Below are 12840 nucleotides of genomic sequence, written 5' to 3'. Positions count from 1 at the left end.
TTTTACTCAAATCTGTTTGTAGTTCCCAAAAAAGAGGGAACTTTCAGACCAATTCTGGATTTAAAGATCCTAAACAAATTTCTCAGAGTGCCATCGTTCAAAATGGAAACTATTCGAACGATTTTACCTACAATCCAGGAGGGTCAATTTATGACTACCGTGGATCTAAAGGATGCGTATCTACATATTCCTATCCACAAAGATCATCATCAGTTCCTAAGGTTCGCCTTTCTGGACAAACATTACCAGTTTGTGGCTCTCCCATTCGGGCTAGCCACTGCTCCAAGGATTTTCACAAAGGTACTCGGGTCCCTTCTAGCGGTTCTAAGACCAAGGGGCATTGCAGTGGCACCTTACTTGGACGACATTCTGATACAAGCGTCGTCTCTTTCAAAGGCAAAGGCTCACACAGACATCGTTCTGGCCTTTCGCAGATCTCACGGATGGAAAGTGAACATAGAAAAAAGTTCCCTGTCTCCGTCGACAAGAGTTCCTTTCTTGGGGACAATAATAGATTCTTTAGAAATGAAGATTTTCCTGACAGATGTCAGAAAGTCAAAACTTCTAAACGCTTGTCAAGTTCGCGCAGCAATGGACATAGTTCCTTTTGCGCGAATTCATCTAAGACCATTACAACTGTGCATGCTGAAACAGTGGAATGGGGACTATACAGACTTGTCTCCAGTGATTCAAGTAGATCAGAAGACCAGAGACTCACTCCGTTGGTGGCTAACCCAGGATCACCTGTCCCAGGGAATGAGCTTCCGCAGACCAGAGTGGGTCATCGTCATGACCGACGCCAGTCTAGTGGGCTGGGGCGCGGTCTGGGACTCCCTGAAAGCTCAGGGGCTATGGTCTCGGGAAGAGTCTCTTCTCCCGATAAACATTCTGGAGCTGAGAGCGATATTCAATACTCTCAGGGCTTGGCCTCAACTAGCAAAGGCCAGATTCATAAGATTCCAATCAGACAACATGACGACTGTTGCTTACATCAACCATCAAGGGGGAACAAGGAGTTCCCTGGCGATGAGAGAAGTGACCAAAATCATAAAATGGGCGGAGGATCACTCCTGCCACCTATCTGCGATCCACATCCCAGGAGTGGAAAACTGGGAGGCGGATTATCTGAGTCGTCAGACATTCCATCCGGGGGAGTGGGAACTCCACCCGGAGATATTTGCCCAGTTGACTCAGTTATGGGGCATTCCAGACATGGATCTGATGGCGTCTCGTCAGAACTTCAAGGTTCCTTGCTACGGGTCCAGATCCAGGGATCCCAAGGCGACTCTAGTGGATGCATTAGTAGCGCCTTGGACCTTCAACCTAGCTTATGTGTTTCCACCGTTTCCTCTCATTCCCAGGCTGGTAGCCAGGATCAAGCAGGAGAGGGCCTCGGTGATCTTGATAGCTCCTGCGTGGCCACGAAGGACTTGGTATGCAGACCTGGTGAATATGTCATCGGCTCCACCATGGAAGCTACCTTTGAGACAGGATCTTCTAGTACAAGATCCATTCGAACATCCAAATCTAGTTTCCCTCCAGCTAACGGCTTGGAAATTGAACGCTTGATTTTATCTAAGCGTGGGTTTTCGGATTCTGTAATAGATACTCTGGTACAAGCCAGAAAACCTGTAACTAGAAAAATTTACCATAAAATATGGAAAAGATATATCTGTTGGTGTGAATCCAAGGGATTCTCATGGAGTAAGATTAAAATTCCTAGGATCCTTTCCTTTCTACAAGAAGGTTTGGATAAGGGATTATCAGCGAGTTCTCTAAAGGGACAGATTTCTGCTTTATCTGTCTTGTTACACAAACGACTGGCAGCTGTGCCTGATGTTCAAGCTTTTGTTCAGGCTTTGGTCAGGATCAAGCCTGTTTACAGACCTTTGACTCCTCCCTGGAGTCTGAATTTAGTTCTTTCAGTTCTTCAAGGGGTTCCATTTGAACCTCTACATTCCATAGATATCAAGATGTTATCTTGGAAATTTCTGTTTTTGGTTGCTATTTCTTCTGCTAGAAGAGTTTCTGAGTTATCTGCTTTGCAGTGTAATCCGCCCTATCTGGTATTCCATTCAGATAAGGTTGTTTTGCGTACTAAACCTGGTTTCCTTCCAAAGGTTGTTTCCAACAAGAATATTAACCAGGAAATAGTTGTGCCTTCTTTGTGTCCGAATCCAGTTTCAAAGAAGGAACGTTTGTTACACAATTTAGATGTAGTTCGTGCTTTAAAGTTCTATTTAGAAGCAACAAAGGATTTCAGACAAACGTCTTCTCTATTTGTCGTTTATTCTGGCAAGAGGAGAGGTCAAAAAGCTACTGCTACCTCTCTTTCCTTTTGGCTAAAAAGTGTCATCCGATTGGCTTACGAGACTACCGGACGGCAGCCTCCTGAACGCATCACAGCTCACTCTACTAGGGCTGTGGCTTCCACATGGGCCTTCAAGAACGAGGCTTCTGTTGATCAGATATGTAAGGCAGCGACTTGGTCTTCCCTGCACACTTTTGCCAAATTCTACAAATTTGATACTTTTGCTTCTTTGGAGGCTATTTTTGGGAGAAAGGTTTTGCAAGCCGTGGTGCCTTCTGTTTAGGTAACCTGATTGGCTCCCTCCCTTCATCCGTGTCCTAAATCTTTGGTATTGGTTCCCACAAGTTATGGATGACGCCGTGGACCGGACACACCAATGTTGGAGAAAACAGAATTTATGCTTACCTGATAAATTACTTTCTCCAACAGTGTCCGGTCCACGGCCCGCCCTGGTTTTTTAATCAGGTTTGATGAATTTCTTTCTTTAACTACAGTCACCACGGCACCTTATGGTTTCTCCTGTTTTTTCTCCTGTCCGTCGGTCGAATGACTGGGGTGGGCGGAGCCTAGGAGGGACTATATGGACAGCTTTTGCTGTGCTCTTTGCCATTTCCTGTTGGGGAAGAGAATATTCCCACAAGTTATGGATGACGCCGTGGACCGGACACACCAATGTTGGAGAAAGTAATTTATCAGGTAAGCATAAATTCTGTTTTTTTTTTTTGTTTTTTTTTTTATTGAGGAAAGTCAATATAAACAGTACATATCTTTGAAGACATAAAATGTAGTTTCACATATAATCTATCCAGATAAAGTATAATTTCAAACAAGGAGAAGGTTGTAGTATAGAATGTATCTTTGGTTTCACAATCTAAACCCCGACCAACATTATATCCTACTGTGTAGTGCATTTTCAATAAAAAAAAAAAAATATTAGCATCTTTATTTTTTTTAATTAGAACTGCATGAAGTAGTTTTGATGGGTTAAAGATGGCAGGTGTAGGGTGTTAGAAAAAACTGGCACTGAAAAGTACCTTTACATTGCTGTCTATGGGGACTGTATATACACATATAAACACATTAATATATATGTATATTTTCATATACATATATATTTACACTTTGCTGCCTATCATTGCGTGACTTACCTCATTTGCTGCGCCAGTTCTCATGCCATGTCTCACTTTCATTGGAGCCTATGGGAGCCTTCTTCCAATGCACAATTGCATGTGCTGTTATTATGAGTGGAGCACAATAAATAATCAGCCATTACAAGTGGCTGGTTATTGCTACCACACGCTTGTGGAAGCAATTAGCACTCCGAAAATTAATCATAGATCAAATATCTGGTTAATTTTCCAAAGTTGCCACAATTGCCCTCAAAATATAGTGTAGTGTTGTTTATTAAATATTAAATAACTGAATGAAGCAGTTATGAGGGGTTAAAGTGAGCGGGTATGGGGTGTTAGAAACAAAAAACGCACTGGAAAGTGCCTTTACATTGCGGTCTATGGGGAACTGAGTGGTCTCTATAAATATATATGTATATGCTTATATTGTGAATCAAGGAATGTTACCAGCGCTCAATTGGATCAAAGTATATCTTGAAATATATTGCAATACTTGTGAATTGCTATAGAGATAAAAGTATGTATATGTGTATATGGCCCAGTATGTAATAGGAATAATTAATGTAAAAATCCTATATTTGGGGCATGAGTATTGTGCGGCTTGAACTAATGATTCAGTGTACCCATAACACTGATGGAAATATAATAAGCAAGAGTCTTAATCAGAAGTTATTCAGCGCTACTAATACCCTTATGCAAAGGCTAGTTAATACCCAATCAGGGCTAAAACATGAGTAGACATAGACATATAAATATTTGAGTCTTATTCAAAATAAGTTCATATGGCAAGTCCTGGTTGTTGACAAATGTAGCAAAGAATATAGATATACAAAATTTTTTGCAAAATAGATATCTCCTTACCGGAGTTTACCTCAATCGTATGAGGTAATGTGTAAGCATCAAGCAAATCTCTGTTCCCTCCTCAGTGGTGTATTCTCATCAAAGATGGGTTTATGGTGTTAAATATATCCGTCGTTCTGTGCAATCTTGTGTATGGTACTGGTCTGTTCTGAAACTTCCAGGACTTTTGATGTTACTGCCTTGGTGTCTTCCCCAGAGTATGGCACTTCTATCGTGTCCTCAGGACCCCAGACACTCAGAGGAGTATGGCAAAAAAAAAGAAAGAATACATAGCGTAATATTGTTTACACATAAATTTTTTAGAAACTGCAAAGATAAGAAATGCACTCACATGTAATAACCTCAATCCGTTATGAGGTAAGAAAATAGCATATACAAATATTTATACACCCTGGGTGGGTGTGTGATAGGTAAATAGATTTGTAGGTAGAAAGGGAATTGCTGGTCTCCCCCAATAGAGAAGAACCTTTTCAAAAGGTATGCAAATCTGGATGCCGGTATCAATATAGTATATATAAACAGTTCTTGCGGCACAATAAAATAGCATAAAAAAGCATAATTTCTCTTGTAAGGTGTATCCAGTCCATAAATCATCCATTACTTGTGGGATATTCTCATTCCCAACAAGAAGTTGCAAGAGGACACCCACAGCAGAGCTGTCTATATAGCTCCTCCCCTAACTGCCATATCCAGTCATTCTCTTGCAACAAACATGGAGGTAGTAAGAGAGAAGTGGTGAAATGTAGCTGTTATTTTACTTCAATCAAAAGTTTATTATTTTTAAATGGTACCGGAGTTGTACTATTTTGTTCCAGGCAGAAAAATAGAAGAATCTGCCTGTGATTTCTATGATCTTAGCAGGTTGTAACTAAGATCCATTGCTGTTCTCACACATGACTGAAGAAAGAGATAACTTCAGCGGGGGAATGGCGTGCAGGTTATCCTGCTATGAGGTATGTGCAGTTAAGATTTTTCTAGAAGATGTGAATGCTAGAAAATGCTGCTGAGGCCAAATTTATGTAAGGTAAGCCTGAATATAGTGATTTAATAGCGACTGGTATCATGCTTACAATATAAAACGTTTGCTAGCATGTTTAAACGTTTTTATATATACTTTGGTGATAAAACTTTATTGGGGCCTAGTTTTTTCCACATGGCTGGCTTAAATTTGCCTAGAAACAGTTTCCTGAGGCTTTCCACTGTGTTACTATGAGTGGGAGGGGCCTAATTTAGCGCTTTTTTGCGCAGTAACTTTTACAGACTGAGACATCCAGATTCCTCCAAGAGTCCCCTGAATGCTATAGGACATCTCTAAAGGGCTCTTAGGCTTTCCAAAATCGTTTGTTGGGGAAGGTAGGCCCACAGCAAGGCTGTGGCAGTTTGGTGTGACTGTTAAAAAACGTCTATATCGTTTTTTTGATCCGTTTTTTGAACTAAGGGGTTAATCATTCATTTGCAAGTGGGTGCAATGCTCTGTTAGCTTATTATACACACTGTAAAAATTTCGTTTGATTTCCTGACTTTTTTTCAATGTTTTTCAAATTCTGACAATATTTGTTTCTCTTAAAAGCACAGTACTGTTTATTATATTTGCTTGTTAACTTGATTTAAAGTGTTTTCCAAGCTTGCTAGTCTCATTGCTAGTCTGTATAAACATGTCTGACATAGAGGAAACTCCTTGTTCATTATGTTTAAAAGCCATTGTGGAGCCCCCTCTTAGAATGTGTACCAAATGTACTGATTTCACTTTAAGCAATAAAGATCATATTCTGTCTTTAAAAAATTTATCACCAGAGGAATCTGACGAGGGGGAAGTTATGCCGACTAACTCTCCCCACGTGTCAGATCCTTTGACTCCCGCTCAAGGGACTCACGCTCAAATGGCGCCAAGTACATCTAGGGCGCCCATAGCGTTTACTTTACAAGACATGGCGGCAGTCATGGATAATACACTGTCAGCGGTATTAGCCAGACTACCTGAATTTAGAGGAAAGCGAGATAGCTCTGGAGTTAGACGAAATACAGAGCATACTGACGCTTTAAGAGCTATGTCTGATACTGCCTCACAATAAGCAGAAGCTGAAGAAGGAGAGCTTCTTTCTGTGGGTGAGGTTTCTGACTCAAAAAAGATGATGCAACCTTATTCTGATATTTCTACATTTAAATTTAAGCTTGAACACCTCCGCGTGTTACTCAGGGAGGTTTTAGCTGCTCTGAATGACTGTGATACAATTGCAGTGCCAGAGAAATTGTGTAGACTGGATAAATACTATGCAGTGCCGGTGTGTACTGATGTTTTTCCAATACCTAAAAGGTTTACAGAAATTATTACTAAGGAATGGGATAGACCAGGTGTGCCGTTCTCTCCCCCTCCTATTTTTAGAAAAATGTTTCCAATAGACGCCACCACACGGGACTTATGGCAGACAGTTCCTAAGGTGGAGGGAGCAGTTTCTACTCTAGCAAAGCGTACTACTATCCCTGTCGAGGACAGTTGTGCTTTCTTAGATCCAATGGATAAAAAGTTAGAGGGTTACCTTAAGAAAATGTTTATTCATCAAGGTTTTATCCTACAGCCCCTTGCATGCATTGCTCCTGTCACTGCTGCTGCAGCGTTCTGGTTTGAGTCTCTGGAAGAGGCTTTACAGGTAGCGACTCCATTGGATGACATACTTGACAAGCTTAGAGCACTTAAGTTAGCCAATTCTTTTGTTTCTGATGCCATTGTTCATTTGACTAAACTAACGGCTAAGAATTCTGGTTTTGCTATCCAGGCGCGCTGAGCTAAGCTGCTTAGCATTCCCTTCAAGGGGCAGACCCTATTCGGGCCTGGTTTGAAGGAGATTATTGCTGATATCACTGGAGGAAAAGGTCATGCCCTTCCTCAGGATAGGTCCAAATCAAGGGCCAAACAGTCTAATTTTCGTGCCTTTCGAAACTTCAAGGCAAGTGCGGCATCAACTTCCTCTAATGCAAAACAAGAGGGAACTTTTGCTCAGTCCAAGACGGTCTGGAGACCTAACCAGACCTGGAACAAGGGTAAGCAGGCCACAAAGCCTGCTGCTGCCTCTAAGACAGCATGAAGGAACGGCCCCCTATCCGGTAACGGATCTAGTAGGGGGCAGACTTTCGCTCTTCGCCCAGGCATGGGCAAGAGATGTCCAGGATCCCTGGGCGTTGGAAATTATATCCCAGGGATATCTTCTGGACTAAAAGGGAGATTTCACCTTTCACAATTATCTGCAAACCAGATAAAGAGAGAGGCATTCTTACACTGTATGCAAGACCTCCTAGTTATGGGAGTGATCCATCCAGTTCCAAAGGAGGAACAAGGACAGGGATTTTACTCAAATCTGTTTGTAGCTCCCAAAAAAGAGGGAACCTTCAGACCAATTTTGGATCTAAAGATCTTAAACAAATTCCTCAGAGTTCCATCATTCAAGATGGAGATTATTCGTACCATCCTACCTATGATCCAGGAGGGTCAATACATGACTACAGTGGATTTAAAGGATGCTTATCTTCACATTCCGATACACAAAGATCATCATCGGTTTCTCAGGTTTGCCTTCCTAGACCGGCATTACCAGTTTGCAGCTCTTCCCTTTGGGTTAGCTACAGCCCCAAGAATTTTTACGAAGGTTCTGGGGTCGCTTCTGGCGGTCCTAAGGCCGCGGGGCATAGCAGTGGCCCCTTATTTAGATGACATCCTGATTCAGGCGTCAAACTTCCAAATTGCCAAGTCTCATACGGACATAGTGTTGGCATTTCTGAGGTCGCATGGGTGGAAGGTGATGGAGGAAAAGAGTTCTCTATCCCCCCCTTACAAGAGTTTCCTTCCTAGGGACTCTGATAGATTCTGTAGAAATGAAAATTTACCTGACGGAGTCCAGGTTATCAAAACTTCTAAATTCCTGCCGTGTTCTTTATTCCATTCATCGCCCTTCGGTGGCTCAGTGCATGGAAGTAATCGGCTTAATGGTAGCGGCAATGGACATAGTGCCGTTTGCACGCCTACATCTCAGACGGCTGCAACTCTGCATGCTCAGTCAGTGGAATGGGGATTACACAGATTTGTCCCCTCTACTAAATCTGGATCAAGAGACCAGGGATTCTCTTCTCTGGTGGCTATCTCGGGTCCATCTGTCCAAAGGTATGACCTTTCGTAGGATTCCAGATTGGACAATTGTAACGACAGATGCCAGCCTTCTACGTTGGGGTGCAGTCTGGAATTCCCTGAAGGCTCAGGGATCGTGGACTCAGGAGGAGTCACTCCTTCCAATAAACATTCTGGAACTAAGAGCGATATTCAATGCTCTTCAGGCTTGGCCTCATCTAGAGACAATGAGGTTCATCAGATTTCAGTCGGACAACATCACGACTGTGGCTTACATCAACCATCAAGGGGGAACAAGGAGTTCCCTAGCGATGTTAGAAGTCTCAAAGATAATTCGCTGGACAGAGATTCACTCTTGCCACCTATCAGCTATCCATATCCCAGGTGTAGAGAACTGGGAGGCGGATTTTCTAAGTCGACAGACTTTTCATCCGGGGGAGTGGGAACTCCATCCGGAGGTGTTTGCACAATTGGTTCATCGTTGGGGCAAACCAGAACTGGATCTCATGGCGTCTCGCCAGAACGCCAAGCTTCCTTGTTACGTATCCAGGTCCAGGGACCCCAAGGCAACGCTGATAGATGCTCTAGCAGCACTTTGGTCCTTCAACCTGGCTTATGTGTTTCCATCGTTTCCTCTGCTCCCTCGTCTGATTGCCAAAATCAAGCAGGAGAGAGCATCGGTGATCTTGATAGCGCCTGCGTGGCCACGCAGGACTTGGTATGCAGATCTGGTGGACATGTTATCCTTTCCACCATGGACTCTGCCGCTGAGATAGGACCTTCTACTTCAAGGTCCTTTCAACCATCCAAATCTAATTTCTCTGAGGCTGACTGCCTGGAGATTGAACGCTTGATTTTATCAAAGCGTGGTTTCTCCGAGTCGGTCATTGATACCTTAATTCAGGCACGAAAGCCTGTCACCAGGAAAATCTATCATAAGATATGGCGTAAATATCTTTATTGGTGTGCATCCAAGGGCTACTCATGGAGTAAGGTCAGGATTCCCAGGATATTATCTCTTCTCCAAGAAGGATTGGAGAAAGGATTGTCAGCTAGTTCCTTAAAGGGACAGATTTCTGCGCTATCTTTTCTTTTGCACAAGCGTCTGGCGGATGTCCCAGACGTTCAGGCATTTTGTCAGGCTTTAGTTAGAATCAAGCCTGTATTTAAACCTGTTGCTCCACCATGGAGTTTAAATTTGGTTCTTAAAGTTCTTCAGGGGGTTCCGTTTGAACCTCTTCATTCCATAGATATCAAACTTTTTTCTTGGAAAGTTCTTTTTTTGGTAGCTATTTCCTCGGCTCGTAGAGTTTCCGAGTTATCTGCCTTACAATGTGATTCTCCTTATCTGATCTTCCATGCAGATAAGGTAGTTCTGCGTACCAAACCTGGGTTTTTACCTAAGGTGGTATCTAATAATAATATCAATCAAGAGATTATTGTTCCGTCTTTGTGTCCTAATCCTTCTTCAAAGAAGGAACGTCTATTACACAATCTGGACGTGGTTCGTGCTTTAAAGTTTTACTTACAAGCTACTAAAGTTTTTCGTCAAACATCTGCTTTGTTTGTTGTCTACTCTGGACAGAGGAGAGGTCAAAAGGCTTCGGCAACCTCTCTTTCTTTTTGGCTAAAAAGCATAATCCGCTTAGCCTATGAGACTGCTGGCCAGCAGCCTCCAGAAAGGATTACAGCTCATTCTACTAGAGCTGTGGCTTCCACATAGGCCTTTAAAAATGAGGCTTCTGTTGAACAGATTTGCAAGGCGGCGACTTGGTCTTCGCTTCATACTTTTTCAAAATTCTACAAATTTGATACTTTTGCTTCTTCGGAGGCTACTTTTGGGAGAAAGGTTTTACAGGCAGTGGTACCTTCCGTTTAAGTACCTGCCTTGTCCCTCCCTTCATCCGTGTACTTTAGCTTTGGTATTGGTATCCCACAAGTAATGGATGATCCGTGGACTGGAAACACCTTACAAGAGAAAACATAATTTATGCTTACCTGATAAATTTATTTCTCTTGTGGTGTATCCAGTCCATGGCCCGCCCTGTCATTTTAAGGCAGGTATTTTTTAATTTTAAACTACAGTCACCACTGCACCCTATGGTTTCTCCTTTCTCTGTTTGTTTTCGGTCGAATGACTGGCTATGGCAGTTAGGGGAGGAGCTATATAGACAGCTCTGCTGTGGGTGTCCTCTTGCAACTTCCTGTTGGGAATGAGAATATCCCACAAGTAATGGATGATCCGTGGACTGGATACACCACAAGAGAAATAAATTTATCAGGTATGCATAAATTATGTTTTATATGTCTATGTCTACTCATGTTTTAGCCCTGATTGGGTATTAACTAGCCTTTGCATAAGGGTATTAGTAGCGCTGAATTACTTCTGATTAAGACTCTTGCTTATTGTATATTCTTATATACATATATATTTATGCGCTTCACTCGTAATCTGACCCTGAATGACAGTCAAACAAGCTAACTTTCTATGAAGGGCACAAATCTGAGTGTTAAGAGAATTGGCCGACAGGCCTTTGTCTAAACCCTTCTGCAGAAATTGCAAGATCCGAGGAATTCTGATTGAATGCCACGAGAAACCCTGCTTTGAACACCAGGAAAGATATACCCTCCAAACTTTGTAATAAATCCTTTGGTAACAGGCTTGCGAGCCTTAATCAAAGTATCAATAACTGACTCAGAGAAACCTCTCTGAGATAAAATCAAACTTTCAATCTCCATGCAGTGAGGTTGAGAGACTGAAGATTTTGATAAAAGAATGGACACTGATTGAGAAGGTCATGACAGAGAGGAAGACGCCACAGAGGAGCACTGGACATCCTAAACAGGTTTGCATACCACGTCTGACGAGGCCAAGCTGGCGCCGCTAAGATCACAGGGACACTCTTCTTTTTAAGGGCACGCAACTACTCTTGGGAGTAGAACAATTTGAGGAAACAGGTAAACAAGATAATTCCATGGCGCCATCAATGCATCCGTAAGCTTCGCCTGAGGATCTATCGCTCTGGACCTATAATGAGGAAGCTCAGATCTATCTCTGGTTGCCCGGCACCGAACAATCAATTGATAGAAAATCTCCTGATTGAGAGACCATTGTACCAGATCTAGAGACTGGTGGCTCAGGTAGTCCACCTCCCAGTTGTCCACCCCTGGGATGTGAATGGCTGAGATGGAGCAAAGATTCGCTTCTGCCCATGACAGGATGCAAGATACCTCCATTGCAAGAGAACTGCGAGTGCTCCCCTGATGATTTATGTATGCTACCACAGGACATTGATTGGTAGAACTGCTTCTTGTGATGACCAGACACCCTGAGTGTTGCTCTATTAGGAAGAGCTTCCTTTTCACAGGGTCTATTATTGCTCCCAAGAAGGCCATTCTAGTACTTAGAGAAAGAGAGCTCTTTTGCACATTTATTTTTCAGCCATGGCTGCGAAGAAAACACGTTCCGTGTGAGCCACTGCTAAAGGTAAAGATGGAGCCTGAACCAATATATTGTCCAGGTAAAAAGCAATCGATACCCCCTGAGAATGAATTACAAATAGAAGGGCTCACAAGACCTTTGTGAATATTCTGGGAGCAGTAGCCAAGCTGAACGGAAGAGCTTTTAACTAATAATGTTTGTCCAGAAACGCAAACCGCAGAAAGAGATGATGATCCCGATGAATCGGGATGTGAAGATATGCATCCTTTAGAGCTATGGTAGACATAAACTGACCTTTAAGAACTAGCTGGAGGATGGATCTGATCGTTTCCATCTTGAACGATGGAACCCATAAGAACTTGTTCATAGACTTTAAATCTAATATGAGACGAAAAGTTCCAATGTCCTGTTCCTCCTGTGGAACTGGAACAATAACTCCCATGTCTTCAAAATCTTTTACACATTGAAGAAAGGCCAATTTTTTTTCCGGTCTTTTAGAAATGTTAGACAGAATAAACCTCCCTCGAGGAGGATGAGACTTATTCTGTAACCCTGAGATACAATTTCCATGACCCATGGGTCTTGAACAGATGGAGCCCACACCTCCTGAGAAAGACTTAATCTGCCCCCTACCGGAAGCCAGTCTGGGTCGTGGGCTGCACCTTTATGCTGACTTAGGGCTTGTTTCCATTGAGTCGTTAAAAATGGAGCTGTAAGCTACCGAAGCGTCCGACGGCTAAAAGTAAATTATGGCTCCATTTTAGTACCAGGAAAAATTTTTTGCTTTGCCTGCGGTCGCTCTTTTCGTGTAGGTGTAAATTAGCGTTGTGTTAACGCTTCTACCCGATGCCGGATTTCTAAAACATTAATAGGTTACTATGGTAACCAGACCTTACACTACACTCGATCACATATATGGTGCCGCATTCAAGTGTGGCGCGTATATTTTACCCGTTGCTCGCTGTTAAAATAAAATCAA

This window comes from Bombina bombina, chromosome 3 (assembly GCF_027579735.1).
Source record: "Bombina bombina isolate aBomBom1 chromosome 3, aBomBom1.pri, whole genome shotgun sequence".
Taxonomy (NCBI): Eukaryota; Metazoa; Chordata; class Amphibia; order Anura; family Bombinatoridae; genus Bombina; species Bombina bombina.
The sequence above is the reverse complement of the archived record's forward strand: the minus strand, read 5'-3'. Positions refer to the sequence as shown.